The sequence below is a fragment of the Bactrocera neohumeralis genome, chromosome 6 (genome assembly GCF_024586455.1).
Source record: "Bactrocera neohumeralis isolate Rockhampton chromosome 6, APGP_CSIRO_Bneo_wtdbg2-racon-allhic-juicebox.fasta_v2, whole genome shotgun sequence".
NCBI lineage: Eukaryota > Metazoa > Arthropoda > Insecta > Diptera > Tephritidae > Bactrocera > Bactrocera neohumeralis.
The window spans coordinates 42995487-43012176 of record NC_065923.1 but is presented as its reverse complement, the minus strand read 5'-3'; the positions used below and the strand labels follow the sequence as shown (position 1 = coordinate 43012176).

The 16690-nt window shown below is 35.6% G+C and overlaps 2 long non-coding RNA genes across 8 annotated transcripts; both read left to right on the top strand.

Annotated features, from left to right (window-relative positions):
* Positions 1-1548: 1548 nt before the first annotated feature.
* On the top strand, positions 1549-11959 carry LOC126763666 (uncharacterized). 7 transcript variants are annotated; one of them, XR_007667653.1, is made up of 5 exons: positions 1549-1855; positions 2115-3227; positions 9153-9351; positions 11575-11718; positions 11830-11959. It is a non-coding gene; the product is annotated as an uncharacterized LOC126763666 (long non-coding RNA). The 7 variants fall into 7 exon arrangements; XR_007667649.1 differs by lacking the exon at positions 9153-9351 and having other exon boundaries at positions 1551-1855; positions 11575-11722; XR_007667647.1 differs by lacking the exon at positions 9153-9351 and having other exon boundaries at positions 1552-1855.
* Positions 11960-12025: 66 nt separating this feature from the next.
* On the top strand, positions 12026-12460 carry LOC126763668 (uncharacterized). Its single transcript, XR_007667654.1, has 2 exons — positions 12026-12111; positions 12171-12460. It is a non-coding gene; the product is annotated as an uncharacterized LOC126763668 (long non-coding RNA).
* Positions 12461-16690: the final 4230 nt, after the last annotated feature.

Genomic DNA, 16690 nt, shown 5'->3' with positions numbered 1-16690 from the left:
ATACTAAAAGCTTTAAATTACTATTTTTTTTGGATACTCAAATTTATTTGAGTAAAGTAAATCCTGTGTACGTTGGAGAGCTGTTCGAATGCATGCTTCCGCACTGTTTTCTCAAATTACCAGCGAACTTTACGCTCTCGCCCTCTTTTTGGTATATTACCGCGATTGTTCCGGTTTACTGTTAGTTCGTTAATAATTTCAATACTCATAATTGGAAATGTCGTCAAATTATATTCTGTGGATACTGCTAAAATCGTATCGCAATTTACGGTCTGGCATTATTTTCCCACACAAAAATGCAAGTTTCGTATAAGTTCCACCGTTTTGCGGATGCTATAAAATTCATCAGAAAAATTTTAACTTATGGCATCGTTCTGATTCTGTCCAAGTGTTTATTAAGAACTACGCTCTTGCTCATTTCTAATGTTATTGCTGTTCCTTTGATGCATTTGCACTCTTATTAAACTTGGAGATCTGTTCAAATATTCAGAATGACTGAAGTATCAGTTCGCTCTTCTCATATTGTTGTAGTTTTCACTATACCCGAAGGATTTTAATGTTAAAATATACATGTCGTAAAATCGTCCTCTAAAGACTGTGCCGTTTTATTTAATATAACAAGAATTTACAATCTCGTTCATCTTCTATGTTAGTTTTTGCAGGCTTACGATATTATTAACCGATGAAAATGTGCAGGAAAAGAATGTTACAAAAAGACATTCTGTGGATTATGTGGAACTTTGGAAGATAATTGAAGGGTACGTTTCTGCATTTTTCCTATAATGTTACTGCTCTTTTCACCGAGTTAAATCGCCCTGTTGTACGTAATGATTTCAACTGTTAAAAGAACATTTCTGTGGACGCCGGACAGTGCTGGCTAGGGAAATTTGTTCATAGCTCATTTTAGTAACTGTTACTAAACAACAGAAGATTTAAAGTAAAGATGTCCCAACAGAACCAATTTGGTGGATGCTTAGCAATTTTAAGGGGTATATCAACTTTACATTATCGCTCAAATTCTCTTATATTTCTTTTATGTCACTGACCTACCCTTACAAATGACCTTACAAAAGTCGTAAAAGAACATAATGTTGCTACTGTGCAGGTATTTAATACAATTGAAATGTGTTGCGCTCTCTTTTCACAATACTCCGCTTTTTAAATTAGTGAATGTTAGTATGAAAAGTTACTTTTCGTATTTATTCAATTCACTGTAACTAAAATCTACACTCTCTCCCTTTTTTCCCATATTGGTTCTCTTTTGACCGGCGAACTTTCATGAACCACTGCCATCCCTTTTCACTTTGTTTCGCTTTTAATAAACCGTTTCAATGTGTTAAAGAGCAAATGACCTAGAAATGCATTTTAAGGTTGCTACACTCCCTATCTCTTGTTGCCGTCTATGGGAGAGCAGAGAAGTTCGTATTTTCATGTAAATATACCGAATTGAGCCGAGCTCAACAATTTTTCAACAATCAGCTGCCTTCAGCACACTGGGTCATCAGAACCATAACAGGAGTAGTGCAGCATTAAAAAACAGTTTCCAAACAACAAACAAATATTGGCTAGTGACCACACACACACCAACACATCGTTAACTAATAAGCATCGAATGCAAGTTTTGGGGTTTAAGCTGCGTGGAGTTTCTAAGGAGCTTTTAGTACTCATTAGAACGCGTACTGTAACACGCGGAAGAAACACAATACGTACGTACAGTTAAAATGTCTGCGATAATTATTAAATTAATTTGTCGTGTGTGATAATGCATTCATCTACCTGTGTGTCGAATGCCATTAAAATGGTCAGTGATAACACAAGTGTCATAAAAAGCGCTACTCAGCAAATATAACGCAAAGTGAGTTAAGGTGAAGAATTAATTAATTTGATTTCAACTCATCTTCATGACAGTAGGTAGTAGCAGTACTTCTAACAATTATTACAAGCTCAAATTAAAAAGGTGATTGTAGTATTGTGAGCACGATTTATGATTTACTAAAATCCTTTCATAAAAGTGTCGCCTTAAACATTTACTACTGTCAGCAAAAAATTGTCAGACTTTTTAATTTAAATTTCGCGCTAAAACCCACTCGTTGAATTATACAATTTGTTTCTAGGTCAGCCACATCTGCGCCAAATTCCACATTAAAATAATCATTAATACTTTGTATACACTTGGTTTTCTGATGTACATAAAATGCATTCGGGAATTTTTACAACAAAGAAGCTCCATTAAATGTTGTGTGCGAAATAAGGCTTCTGGTGCCAAAACGTTCAGAATGTTGAGAAAAGCCTTCGGTGATAACTGTTTGTCGCGAGCAAGTGTTTTTGATTGGTACAAATTATTCAAAGAGTGTCGGGAATGCATTGACGATGAACCACGTCCAGTACGGCCATCAACATCAACTGATAATCAACACGTTAAAAAAATAAAGGAATAGGTGCTTGATAAGCGACGTTTGCATTTAGAGATCCTACCGGCATCGTTGGAGTATCGGAAGGCTCAGTGAAAAACATTTTGAAAGACCATTTTGGATTAAATGTGAAAGCACGATTAGTTCCAAAATCACTATTTTTTGGAAAAACAGCGTTTCGTTAACGTCTGTAACGTAATGAAAAGTACTTGCGATGAGTCTTGTGTCTATGCCTACGACCAGGAAACTGACAATCAATGGGCCGAATATCGGGACAAAGCTGAGCCGAAGCCAAAAAAACCACGTGAAAGCGGGTCAAAAATGAAGGCTTTGTCCTCAGTTTTCTTTGATTATCGAGTTGTGGAGCACTCCGTATTCCTTCTGACCGGACAAACTGTAAACAAAGAGTACTATTTGAGTATTATACGTCGTTTGTACGAAGCTGCTCGTAAACAAAGGGCGGAATTATGGGCCGATATATCCTGGTTTTTCCACCATGTTAATGCACCGTCGATTACTGTATTGATTATTCGTGACTTTTTCTCCAAATTTTCAAAAAATATCGTGTCGCAATCACCATATTCGCCTGATTTAGCTCCATGTGACTTCTGGCTATTCCACAAACTCATTGACCGATTCGAGAAGACCGTTTTGAGTCAATTGAAAACACTAAGCGTGAATCTCTACGCCCATAGAGGTTATTTCACTAAGTAGACTTTAACAACTGCTTTGAAGATTGGAAAAAAAGCAAGCACAAGTATATTGGGACCAAGTTCGATTACTTTGAAGGGAACGACATCGATTTTTAAAAATAAGGTAAGAATTTTAATATTCTGATCATAGTCTTACTATTTTTAGTTCATAGTAATATATAGGGTTATGTACATACATGTGAAGAAAAGGTATTCGAAAATTGTAAATAAAGTGCCAAGTATTTTTCCAATCTTTGAAACACTTTTCATAAGCACTTTTTAGTGTGACCTTCAGTTCCTTCAGCGAATTTTGTGTTATCTCTTCGATCAACAGAAAACGGGCTTCACGGAGCGGCAATTTCAGTTTGGAGAAAAAGAAAACATCACACGCAGCCAAATCTGGTGAATACGGTGGTTGATCGATGGTTTTAAATTCGGTCACAATCGTAGCTCCATGCGATGGTGCATTATCATCGTGTAAAATCCGTGAATTGTTCTTCCCTTATTCCGGCCATTTTTGACGGAAGTTCTCACACAAACGACTCAATACGGTCAGAGACGGTCTGTCTCTCCGGCACAAATTCATGATGCCCTAACACACGAATACCGAAAAATAGGTTTTTTCCTCCATTCCGATGATGGTTGACCCTATGTCTCATCGGCAGTAATAAAGACCTTCATGAATGAGGGGTCGGGATTTGCACGATCAAGCTTTTCCAAAGAGTCCAAATTCTCGTACAACTCGTAACTTCAAAAAAACTTATACTCTTGCAACCATTCGACAAGAGTACTTTCTTGTCCACCAAATCATCTAAAACTAATCGGATCGGACTACGAAATTTGTCGAAAAACGTCTTTATTTTGTCAATAGTTTCTTGCAGAACATCTTGCCTGATGATTTCATATCACCATATGTTGGAAAATGAGATTAAAAACGGTTATGGTTTTCTGTTCAAAATGAGAAGAAGAATAAAGAATTCGCAACACTTGTATTTGCCTTAAAAAGATAAGAATGCCACGCAAAAAATGAAATTTTATGACTCTTGCAGAAACCGCTGTATTGCTACAGAGTGGTCCGCTCTTCCGTTCAGAAATTTCTTTCGATTTTACACTGATGATTTAAAATAATGCGAAAGAATGGTGGACGAAAATGTCATATGTTAATTTATTTATTATTATAACTATAAAAAAAATAAGTAAAAATTTGATTAAAAATACGAAAAGACTTTTTCGACTACCCAATATATACTTGTATATAAATGATCAGAGTAGCGAGAAAAGTTTCTTAGTAAAAAAATTACCAGTTCACAGATGGGCGTTATCGGAGCACTGCTACGCCTACAAATCGCCACTAGCCGCAAACATGTAAAGTGCCATAACTAAGAACTAAATTAAGATATAAAACTATAATTTGGCACAGGAGATCGTAGTAGCCAGGGGCACCTTTGGGCAAAAAAGTGGTAGTGGCCCGCACTTTAATAAGTTTAATGTATATATCTCCTAACCCACTAAATCTACAACAACCCAATTCGTCCAGTACGAATATTACAAGAACTAATATCAACATCGTGAAAATGGACGAAACCTAGTTCACTCTCGATTGACCGATTTCGACAAAATTTGGTACTTTTATATTCATATTCCTATGTCACGTTGTGAAAATGAGCGAAATCAGCCTACTTGTAACACAATTTTAAATTCCATTTGATTCTTTTACTTTCCAGTATACAAATCAAGAAGCAATTAATATAATGGGATTCATCTTTACACGAATAACGCCTTTAGTGTATGCCCCCTTGTGACCAAAAATTATTCATATCCAACAAAAACTGTTCAAGCTGGATACCGAATATTTTGATGACAGTACCTTTAGTTAATTTTTGATCGAAAATGGCGGTCAATGTGTGATATGTATATAACTGGAATTCTGTACCTCACTGGCAATGGTAATGTTTGTATATCAAAAATGGATTTAATCGGAACTATACTTCCCTTAGCCCCCATATACTTAATTTAGTAAAATTTTCGAACTTCCGGCTGATTTTATGCTGGATATATCGACCAATATGTGAGTTATCCTAATGAAAATAATAGAGCACGATTTACTCAAAACAGAGTATCTTTGTGCCTTAAATAGATAAATTGTAGCAAAAACTTGACTTGAATACAACTAATATCATGACTTTCGAGCATCCGCCTGACTTTACTCTAAGTATTTGATTAATTTTTTAGTAAGTGACATGTTAATAGTATGTGGTATTGTGAAAAAATAGATAAAATCGGTCGATACCACCCCAACTATATACATATACAGCTGTAAAATAATGGTTTTCGTTTTAACCAAAAAATTTATCATGTCATACCATGAACGTCAAGCTTTTATATACTAACGGTATGTACATAAAACGCAAAATAAACTGTGTTTACATTATTTCCAATCTTATGAGTTCAAATCTTTTACTGAATTGCGCTGTTCATAAAAAATAGTTGAGCTACCAAGAGGTTTAATACTTTTTATTTAAACAAAATCTGTAAAAAACTTAAAAGTAAGTACAAAAAAATAAAAAGGATGGGATTTTTTAAAGGATAAGTCATTTATTTTAATTAAAATTAAAGAAATCATCGGGGTGCTCTCATCAAATGATGTCAAATTCCCTGCCCAACAAAAATAAAGCCGAAACACGTGGACGAAATCCCAAAACTATTAAGGTAATCGATCGACGCATACTCCAGTCGTCTAAAAAAGATCCCAAAGCGGCGTCTTGAATAATAAAAAAGCGTCTAGATCTTGATGTTACTGACGTAACAGTTCGTAAACGTCTTTTGGAATATGATTTATTTGCGTGGAGTCCGCGAAAAGTTCCATTGTTGACAAAGAAACATAATTAGAGCACAGCTCCAATTCGCCAAGGAACATGGCAACTGACAACCGGAGAAATGGAGAAATATTTTGTGGACAAAGGAATGTAAGGTAGTTTTATGTGGTGGGCCAGGATCTAGGCAGTATATCCGTCGTCCACCAAATACGGAATATAATCCGCAATACACTCTTAAGACCGTCAAACATAGTAGTGCATAGTGGGAAAGTTTCTCGTACAATGACGTGGCACCAATCCATCTTATAAAAGAAACCATGGATCAATACGTCTGTGTGGATATATTGAAAAAAGTTATACTGCCATTCACGGAATGAAAATATAAAAGTTGTTTCCGAAAGATAACGACCCGTACATGCATTGCAAAGAACCGGTCAATAAAGTTGAGGTTATGTCGTGGTCTGCTCATCGCCGACCTGTAGAAAACTTTTGGGCAGATATTAAAATTGTTGCTGACTGTGGATTATCAAATACAAGGGAATTATGGAGTAGTCCACGAGATATGGCACAAATTGAAAAGGTAAATCTGATCGATACCATGTCCGAATGTGCTTCAATTAAAAAATGGCGGTTACTCGACTAAATATTAACTAAACTAACTTATATACTAGTCATAATTTCCAACTTTTTAATTTAATATTAATTTTATTGAATTTTGTGATGCACTCCTATTATTTTGAACACCGAATTTATGAGGTTTTTATTTAAATTATTTATTTTTTTTCATTTACTGTGTATTACTAAAAATTAAAATGCATATAAAGACGGCAAAAACAAAATTTACGTGGATAAAAAAATTTAATTGTAAAAAACATCACTTTGAATTTTTATTATTTTGAACACAATGTATGTATAATGGTTTTCGTTTTTCTAACAAACCTTGTGTATCTATCGGTATAGGAGTAATATATAGTATATGTACATATATATAAAATTGTTTGGTTTTGATCTTCCTTTTAAGAAAGTGTTTCATTTTTTGATTCTTGTAAATATAAAATGTTGAGCAACCGAACTGACCCTTCCTACTTGTTTTGAAATATCGTTCACCCGTGGATTTTAATTACAATTTCGGGATGCTTTTTTGTCCCAATGTACATTTGTAATACTTAAATAAAATGTCATGACATAAATAACAATAACAATGTCAGACAGCAGGACACGTCACGTCATTTGCTACGCCTGCTTACAGAGAAATTATTTCGGCTGATGTCATGAACTTTTTCATTTCGAGCAACACTACAAATATTGCCGATTGGTAAGTATTGTGAAGAACCGTATGTACAGATCCCGCTGTAAAAAAGAAAATTTGAGGGGAAATACCAGTTTGCTGACTAGCAATGATATACAATTTTAAAGCTCGAAAATTTAAACTAGGTCCATAGAATTCTCATTTATTTTCACACATTTTGAAGAGAAGAAAACAATGGTCGATAAACCTAAAAGCATAAATTAGGAAATTAGATTTCAAAAAATACAGAAATATACGGGGTATAAAACAATTTAAATGTACGACATTGAATTTTTATCGTTTTCTCTGCCGAAATGTTTGTATTGCCCTGCTGGCGTCAAACATTACCTCCCAGTTGGTCTGATTGCCTTTTAAGAAGTTTCATATTTATCCGTAAATTTGTCAGCACTGGCCTGATCTATACTTTAAAATCCAAAAAATATTTTAAAATAGCTTGCAATGTCGAATCTCATCAATATAATTATAAGTCTGTGTACACTGGCAACTGTGCCTGCTCGCTAGTTTACGCATTCCTTAAAAAATTAAAAAAATACCGAAGAAAAGAAAATGTAAAAAAATTGGGAAATATTTTGTGTAAAGAAAGTATGTCCTGCTTAACTGCGGTGGTCCATTCTCAGCGGAAAAGCAATGATGGTAGTATTATGCCCTGTTTCGCTCTGTCACCGCTCATTAACGCCTGCCAACACAGAGTGTCAAGAGCTTCAGTGCTCATCAGAAGTGTTTGTGGGAGCTTACAATGTCCCAGTGCCAGATGAGTTTCTATGCTTTTCTTTCCTTGCTTTTATTATGTCATCGCTTTCATTGTTTTCGTGTGAACATTAATCTCAATGTCTACTGGTAGCAACGCTGAGTTTTTTCTTTGTACTCAGATCTTTTCGTGGAGCATTTTATAATCTACTAATTCATTAAAACAATAAAGAAGCGTAGAAAGAAAGCGAAATGAAATCCACCATCCAGCATCAACGAATGTTAATGGTATAATAAGTAATTTAACATTCCCTTGCAATGAGTAAAACAGCAAGAAATAAAAACCCCATAAAAGTAAAAACAGGGGTTCGTATATATGCACAAATAGGTACCACCTTTTCCAAATAATTGCTTAATTGTGAATGTCGTCACATTTACACTAGCTATTATTTTTTATGTTATTAAATTCTGCCTGGATGGATCCTATACAAAAACTTCCTGCACTCTTCAACTTTCATATTTTGAGCTTTAACTTTCTCGTATTGCTCTCATATATATTTTACACAGTCCAGTTTAAATCTTTTTTCTAAACGACCAATATGTCGAAAATATTGTGTACAAATCTAGAGTCAATTATAGTCAAACTAACGGAATTACAGCGTTTTAAAAGATCGGCCGTGATACTTGACTTTGATGTATAAAAAACTTCAAATCGATTTTCCCCAAAACGTTATTATTGAAGTTCGTGAACATTAGAACTCAAAATCTTCGGAACCGATCCTTTTGAAAATTGGAACATTACTTCTTCACATAAATCAACAGGTAATCAGATAGACTTTTTTTAATTTTTTATTAACCCAACCCATTTAAATTAACCCCAATTTTTTGAGCTAAAATCTTGCTTTTTACTTCCAAGTGCTGCAACAAATAGAAAAAAACTCTTTCTGATTACCACAAGCAATACATCACCTTTAAAATGCATATACATTTTTTTTTTCAGATGATCCGGTAACGAGTTATACTCGTAATGTTCACCGCTAAACCACTTTTTTCAAGGCGATTCAAGGAGTTTGGCCGTCACAGGCTTATTTATTAATATTTTTCATTGAAAGTTTTTTCTCATATACATACATCACTATATTTAATAAAATTATATTACTCATTTCGCCGCAAAAAAAGACACAAATACATATATCCTTTTTTTGCCTTTAAAACCTTACATTTTTTTGAATTTTAGTGATGGTTTCGGCTGATTTTTGATGAATTCTCGCACAGTTTCGATGGAATTTCCGGTGATCACGGATTTTGATTGGCCCACTTGTTGATCGTCATTTCTGTCCTCACGACCACTTTGAAAACGTTGAAACCAATCGTGCACTCTGCTACGAGATAGGCAATCATCGCCATAAACTTGTTTCATCAATTGAAACGTTTCGGTAAAAGTTTTACTAATTTTAAAACAAAATTTAATGTTGGCTCTTTGTTCGAAGCTCATTTTCGCACCGATAACACAAACATACTGACACTTAAAACAATAACTTCACTTCCAATCAATGAAATGTCATGAAATTCTCACTGGACAATGATAAAGATAGCAGATTCTAACGCACCAGTCGATATATAGATGGCGCCACCAGGCGGCCATAGATTTAAGAAGTCCTGTTTACTTTGGAACGAACCTTGTATGACAATCGATTATACAACTGTATTATAAATTTTGGCAACTCAATCCGTTCTGTATTTGTGCTCCATCTCTGCTAATAAATGCCATCCTCAATCCATGTGGTAATTTGTAAACAATTACCTTAACTAGCAATTATCTCATTAAAAATTAATAATCACCAGCTATAGTGACACTCTCCTCACCTTCGATGAGAACAGTATTTTATTATTTTTTTGCGGGTGAGGGGGTGGAAGGGAAGGTGGAGGGGGTAAGTGCTACTTGCAGGTCACTAACGGAACCGTCGCCCACCTCTAAGGAATTGTCGCCCACTCTGGGTCCGCATTTGAATTACTTCAGGATGGCGTTCCATTTTTTTCATTGAGAGATTGAGAGAAACCAAGACGCAGGTCACCAGATGCGTCCTGGTCCCGCTTTTAGCTGCGAAGCAACGAATTTCTTAATAATCTCCCAGTTTGCTTCAGTCTCTAACATGACGCTGACTAAATTGTTCGAGTTTATTGGGCCAACCAGGTTTTCTACGGCGGTGCGTTCTCGTTGCCAACGCACACATTCAAAGAAGCCATTCAAAGAATGTGTGCTCAGCGCCGTCTTCTGTCGCGTCGTTGTATAGGCATGACGACTCTTCGACTTTTCCCATTCTGTGGAGGTATTTTTTGAAGTATCCGTGACCGTATAATAGATGGGTTGTGTAAAAATCGACTTCTCTGAATTTACAGCTGTCCATAAGTCCAGATCTTTTATTAGTCTGGCCGTCCATCTGTCGCGACTTTCATTCTCCCATCTTTGTTGCCATGTTATTATTGTATCTTTCCTTATTTGTTGTATTGCGCTCTTGTTATTATCGGAGAAGTTTTTGGCTCTCACAGCTTTTTCCATTCATATGCTAGAAGGTCAATTGGGGCATTACCGCTTATAACTAATATTGCATGGCCTGACGAAATTCTGAGGTCTGTGGTGCGGTGCACTCTGGCCACTATCATACTCCGGTTTTCCTTTTTAAGCGCGTCTGCCCAGATCTCGGCTCCGTATAATAAGACGCTGATTGTCGTCGACATTAGGAGCTTTCTCTTTTCTTGGCTGGGACTACCAATGTTGGCCATTAATCGGCTCAGTTAAGAGGTGTTCTTCTCTGCCTTTCCTGCGGCGTGCTGGATTTGTACCCAGAAGGTTAGTCTGGGGTCCAGTCTAGGTAGTTTACTGCTTTCTGTGTCCATAGAATATCCGTAGTTTTGTGCATGCTTATCTCGAGAGGCATGTGCTTGTTTGTTAGCAGTGGTAGTTCTGTTTTCTCCGTGGCGAGCTGGAGGTTGTGTGAGTCGAGCCATGCTTGCGTCCGTATCATGATCTGGTTCAGCTTTCTTCGCGCTTCTTCTGAATTCCTTGCTGTGATTACTGCCTCAATGCCGTCCACGTAGCCAATTAAATATAATTCGTATGACATTTCTAGTTTTAATATAGCGTCATAACTTATGTTCCATTAGTCTGGGCCTAGAATGGATCCTTGTGCTGCTCCTGACGTAACCGCTATCTATCATGATCCCTCTTTATTTCCATGCAGTAGTTTTCTGTTGCTAAGGTAGCTCCGCACTACAGCCCTGAGGTAGTCGGGTATCTTGAAGCAATCATATCCACCCATCTAGCGCTGTTGAAGGCGTTTCGGACATCTCGAATTGGGGTCTACTTCTCCCTTATTGATTAGCACCAGCGGCTGTTTTTTTCATGGTTCAGGGAATATTTCGGTTTCAAATCAGGCGTTGTATATGTTCAGTAGTACTGCCGGGCGCTCTGCAGCGATTATATTGAGGACTGCTGCTGGGATCCCGTCCGGGATGTCTGAAAGCAGATAAATGAGCGGCCAACATTAACAACATCTACAGGCTTACGTAGTCTTTATTTTTATTAATATTTCACAATATCCATATATTTGCTTTGTCACGGCAACCATTTCATCTATACAACTTTTATCACGTTTCAGGTGGAACTTAATGTAATGTACCTTTCTACCGGATGATGCTCTTGAACGGCATCAAAGGAGGCACCGCTTACTAACCAATGACTGATTTCCAAGTGATTGATAGTTACGACACAAAGTATCTTGGACGGGAATTAAAACAATAAAGTAAGTAATATGAAGCGCGCACACACTGTTTGTCTGCAACATGTCAATCATAATAAGATAATCTCATTTCTCAATCTCTCTATTGCACTATCTCTATCAATCACAAAATAGATGACTGGGACCCAGCGATGTTATACATATATACATACATTGACATACGTCTGTTGAGACACGATTCAAAACTGCCATCGTTATTACTTCAGTGTTATATGTAAGTGCAAATATGGCGCTCCGAACTGGAACCTTCGTTATTATCATCGTTAAAACAGCTAACTAAGTTCAGATTAGTTACAATATTACTGAATGTTTTTGAACTAAAGTCCTTCACAAGTTCAGATCATATTGAATGTTTTTTTCCTAAGTTGCCTATGACAATATGATGGTTGATGTAAGGTATTTATTATTAGTTATTGAAGGGAGCGCTTGACCAAACTCTAATCATATATTTAAAGGAGCAGAATTATATATATTTTTAACATGTTCACCGGGTAATAATAGGTGAAGGGGGGACTAGCACTCAGATGCAGTGCTTCGCTAAAAGAAATTTTGGCTTCTATTGACACTTTAACGCAATTTAAAGACAATGGCACCAAATGAACTTAAATATAAGTTTAGAATCATAAATTATTTTATTTGTGTACCATAGATTACTGGACTAAATTGTAATCTTCTTTAACTAAATAATATCCTTTTATTTTGTGTAAATAAATTCGGACTCGAAAATGTTTGGATAAGGGCAAAATACGATCTTTTAATACAGTACCCTTTGATGATAAAGAACTAAGAAATTATAAATTTTATAAAAACTTCCATACTAGTTGTATAGCAATAGCGACAATGTATTTGGAACAATTTCACAATCTTAATATTAAGGTGTGGAATCGATTTTTTAGTACATATACATTACATCAAAGAGGATTGGTAAGATGGAAGGATGTCTTGTGTATTCTCACTACCGAATTACTTAAAGTTTTCCTAAAAATAATAATCTTCTATATCATCGAAAAATAACAATGAAATCGCGTTTGCCTTTTGCTCTGGGATATGTGATCTTAATTCTTCTTTAACGTTTGAGAAAAAAAATTAACTAATGCATCCACATATGCGTATGGTACGTCTTCTGCTCCTTACACTAAAAGTAAGTAAAAGAGCAAAAAAATATATAGGACATAGCTCTATTATCTTTTTTGTAGCTGTTACGTAAAATAAGCGATGCGCCAAGTCTTATATGCCCATACTTGGGCAAGGAAAGAAAAGCTAAGAAAACACTATCCTCATGGATCAAATTGCTTCACATCTCCACAGATAAATGATTTGGGGCTCCCAAAGCGACGGCAAGTATTACTTTTATATTTTACTACTTTATAACTGCACTCACACTGGGGCAGAAGCTTAGATTTGCCCTCACTTGCTACTTTATATAATTTTACTTTGGTCACTCTATGTAGCCTTTTCTTCTATTTCTCGGTTGACTTTGGTTTTTGGTAATTGTGTAAATGGCAATCATTTTTCAAATTGCTCTTGGTATCTACTGCTGCACCTAACGGAAGTTGCCAAGATGGAGTTTTACACCCAACGCATGACTCCGTAGTGATATAGGCTGCTTAGAAGCGCATTGGCTTGGGCGGTTTAGGTTAAAGCTGTTTACTAATATTTGAAATTTGCTCTATTTTTAAATAATAATAAACATATAGACGGCGATGTTGATTTTTGTAATTTCAGTACTATAGTTATTTACTAAAAGTAATTTAAACTTCTTATCAACTAACATCGGAAATATTAAATTGTAAATGACAGAAGGCTTACATAGTAAGCAGTCAAAAATACAGACAGTAAAGAAAAGAAAACACGGAAAATTTGGCTGCATGGAAATTTCGGAGATTGTGGCATTGCTGTGGACAATAACTTATGTCAATATCGAAAATATAGTTAAAAATAAAAAAAACTTTACATCTTAAACTAAACATTGTTCGGTCGGTTTGCGCAGCAGGTATTTGCTGGTGATCACATATGCTTTAAGCGCTTCCGATGTTCTCTTCTGAGTGATGCAAACTTCATAGCAATCTTAGATTTTATTGGTATAGGGTGAAATAAAATTGTTTATAGACAGCGGTGATTGAAAAATTCATAAAAAAGTGGTCGAAGACGATTTGTACCATTTTAGCCCCACATATACTAAGTATGAAGATCTATAAAAGTTTGGTTGAATTTACAGGTATTACGCATTCTAGCGCAAAATATCCCAAGAGTACCAAATGGCGATAATTGCATTCCACTTAGCATTTCCATTCATTCATTTTGAAATCTGCTCTGTTGTCTAAACCTTAGGCGTGAAAGCAATAACAAAGAAAGCGAGATAAATTCGTTACAAGAAAGCATGCGCTTATCGTTCGCATCGAAATGAAATCGGTAAAAAAAAACGATAAAGAAATTTTACTTTGCATGGAAAGAAGCATTTCTCCAGACAACACAAATACGCTTACTTTACAGCACATACATATAAGTGTAAGGTTGCGTCGGAAGTGCTGTCCGTTTGTTTGCACAGCTGATTCGCTATTCTAACTACGTTTCGTTGAAAATCAATTCATTATGTAAACATGTTTTTACCGCTAAGCAAAGCATCCACCGGAATATATATATGTTTAGATACTATTGTATAAAAGTGCTTTTATTGAATATTTCGCATTAATCACAACTAACTGAGTATATCTTTTTCTGAAACTTAGGTCCAGAATATTAAATACTTATAGTTAGGGATATAGAGTAAAACGCTGTGAAGAAATTACAAGAGTTGTGCAATTGCTTCAATAATCGTCACTTAGCTGTAAGCAAAGCAAGTTAAACGTTAAGTTCGGTTGCTGTTGTATCCTTCACAAATACAAAAGCTTTCCTAGAAGAACTTTATTCCTATGGCAGCTATACGCTATATGGGTTAATCCGACCAAAGTAATTGCATTATTTCTTTAGAAAGTAACCCATGTCAAATGAGAAAAAAAATTTTCCAAAGCAGGTATGTGCCTTTTTCCTATGGTTTGTACCCGACTTAGGTACAATGGCAAAATGTGTTCCATGCAAGCAAATAAAAAACTGTATCTTTTTTTTATCTGCTTTGATGGCTTTTCGACTTCACAGACGTTTTTACGCGAAGAGATTTTCGAAAACAACTTTACAGATTTTGGAACCACTCGTGATTTAACTTTTCTTAGGTCCAAATTATCTTTCAAAATGGTTTTCACTGACTCTTCCGATGTTCCAGCGATGCCAGTAAAATCTCTAACAGTTAATCGCCGATTCTCAAGAACCGATTCCTCTATTTTTTGACGAGTTGATCAATAGTTGATGTTGATGGCCGTCCTGGACTTCATGCATCGTCAACGCGTTATTGACCATTTTTGAACAATCTATACTCGTACCTATCAAAAACACTTTCTTGCGACAAACAAAATATCACCGAAGGTCATTTCCAAAATTATGATTTGGGCACCAGAAAGATGAGTCCGTTCACAAAATGTAATGGAACTTATTTGTTGAATAATTTCACTCATCGTAAAAATCGCCGAATGCCGAACTTTAAGTATTGCGGAAATAAAAGTGTATACTAAACGCTAGTGATTATTTTGATTTGGCATTTGGCACATCTGTCGCTGACACTCATACCAACATAGAAAAAATATTTCGTCGAATGGGTTTACGATCTAAATTTAAATTCAAAAGTCTTGCTTACAGTAGTATTTTTATACAAACAGATAGTCAGATGGACAGAGAGTCCGTCGCTAATCAACTTAGCTCATCATGCTGATAATTTATATTTATACTAGGGGATCCGGCCACGCGTTGCTGTAGTATATATTTTATATTATTCAATACAGTGAAAATTTTATTTACGAATAAAGGCGAAATGTATAAGAATCTAAGGGATTGTACAATTGTACTTTAGTTTTGAATATGTTTATACAAATAAATTTCATTAGAAATAAAAATGAATTCAAGGCAGCTTTTTCAATGTCTGGTTACCAGCGTTTCTGACCAGTTAATAGAGTTGTCTGCTTAATAGATTGTACTTAATACACATCAACAATGTACATGGTTAATGGAGATGCAAGCTTAATAGGGCGTCCATTTAATAGAGCTTTTACTGCATTCTTTATTTATGAATTGTCTTAACTATCCTATCTTTTACGTTGGTTCGAAGTGGACACATTATGCTAAATTTTACTAAAATCGGTTCAGTAGTTTAGGAGTCCATTGCGGACAAAAAACGTGACACGTACTTTTTATATATAAAGATTTTATTGGATCTCACACGTTTCCTTTGGGTTGTTAAAAACATCGCTGTAAACTTAATGTAGCCTGTTTGGGATATAAAAACTAATGTTGTACTATTTGCTTGTGTAGATTGAACATAAACTGCGAAGAATTTATATAGAAATACCACAGTCATTAGCAGAACAATACTTTAGCAGTAAGCAACAAATTTTATTAATCTGAGTGCGTCAACTTTCGTTGGCTAATGCATACTCTACATTATGCACACATTCGCTCCACCTAATTGCATTTATGCGGTTTGGATATTTTGCTGTGGTAACGACGGGCTTTCGTAGGTCTCTATGGTAAGTGCTGCGTTGGAATGATATATTGCTTTCGGGGTCGCAGCTAAGAGTGGTGAGACTTTTTTCACTTAATTCGATTGAAATATTCATATACATATTGGTAAGTACCAGGCATGATACATGACGCATGAGTGACTTCAAAGTTCCTTACCTCAATCAATAGATAGCATACACATGTATACGTTCATGTACGTGTCTATTGAACGCAAATGCATTTTGAATGTCTTTTGGACCGCATACATCTACACCATTAATATAATTTATGTTGACGGCTGAGTTAATGCGAGATTATGTGCACGTCATTGCTGTTATACTACTACATATATGGATTATTGGGCAAACAAATACATTTCGCTACCAGT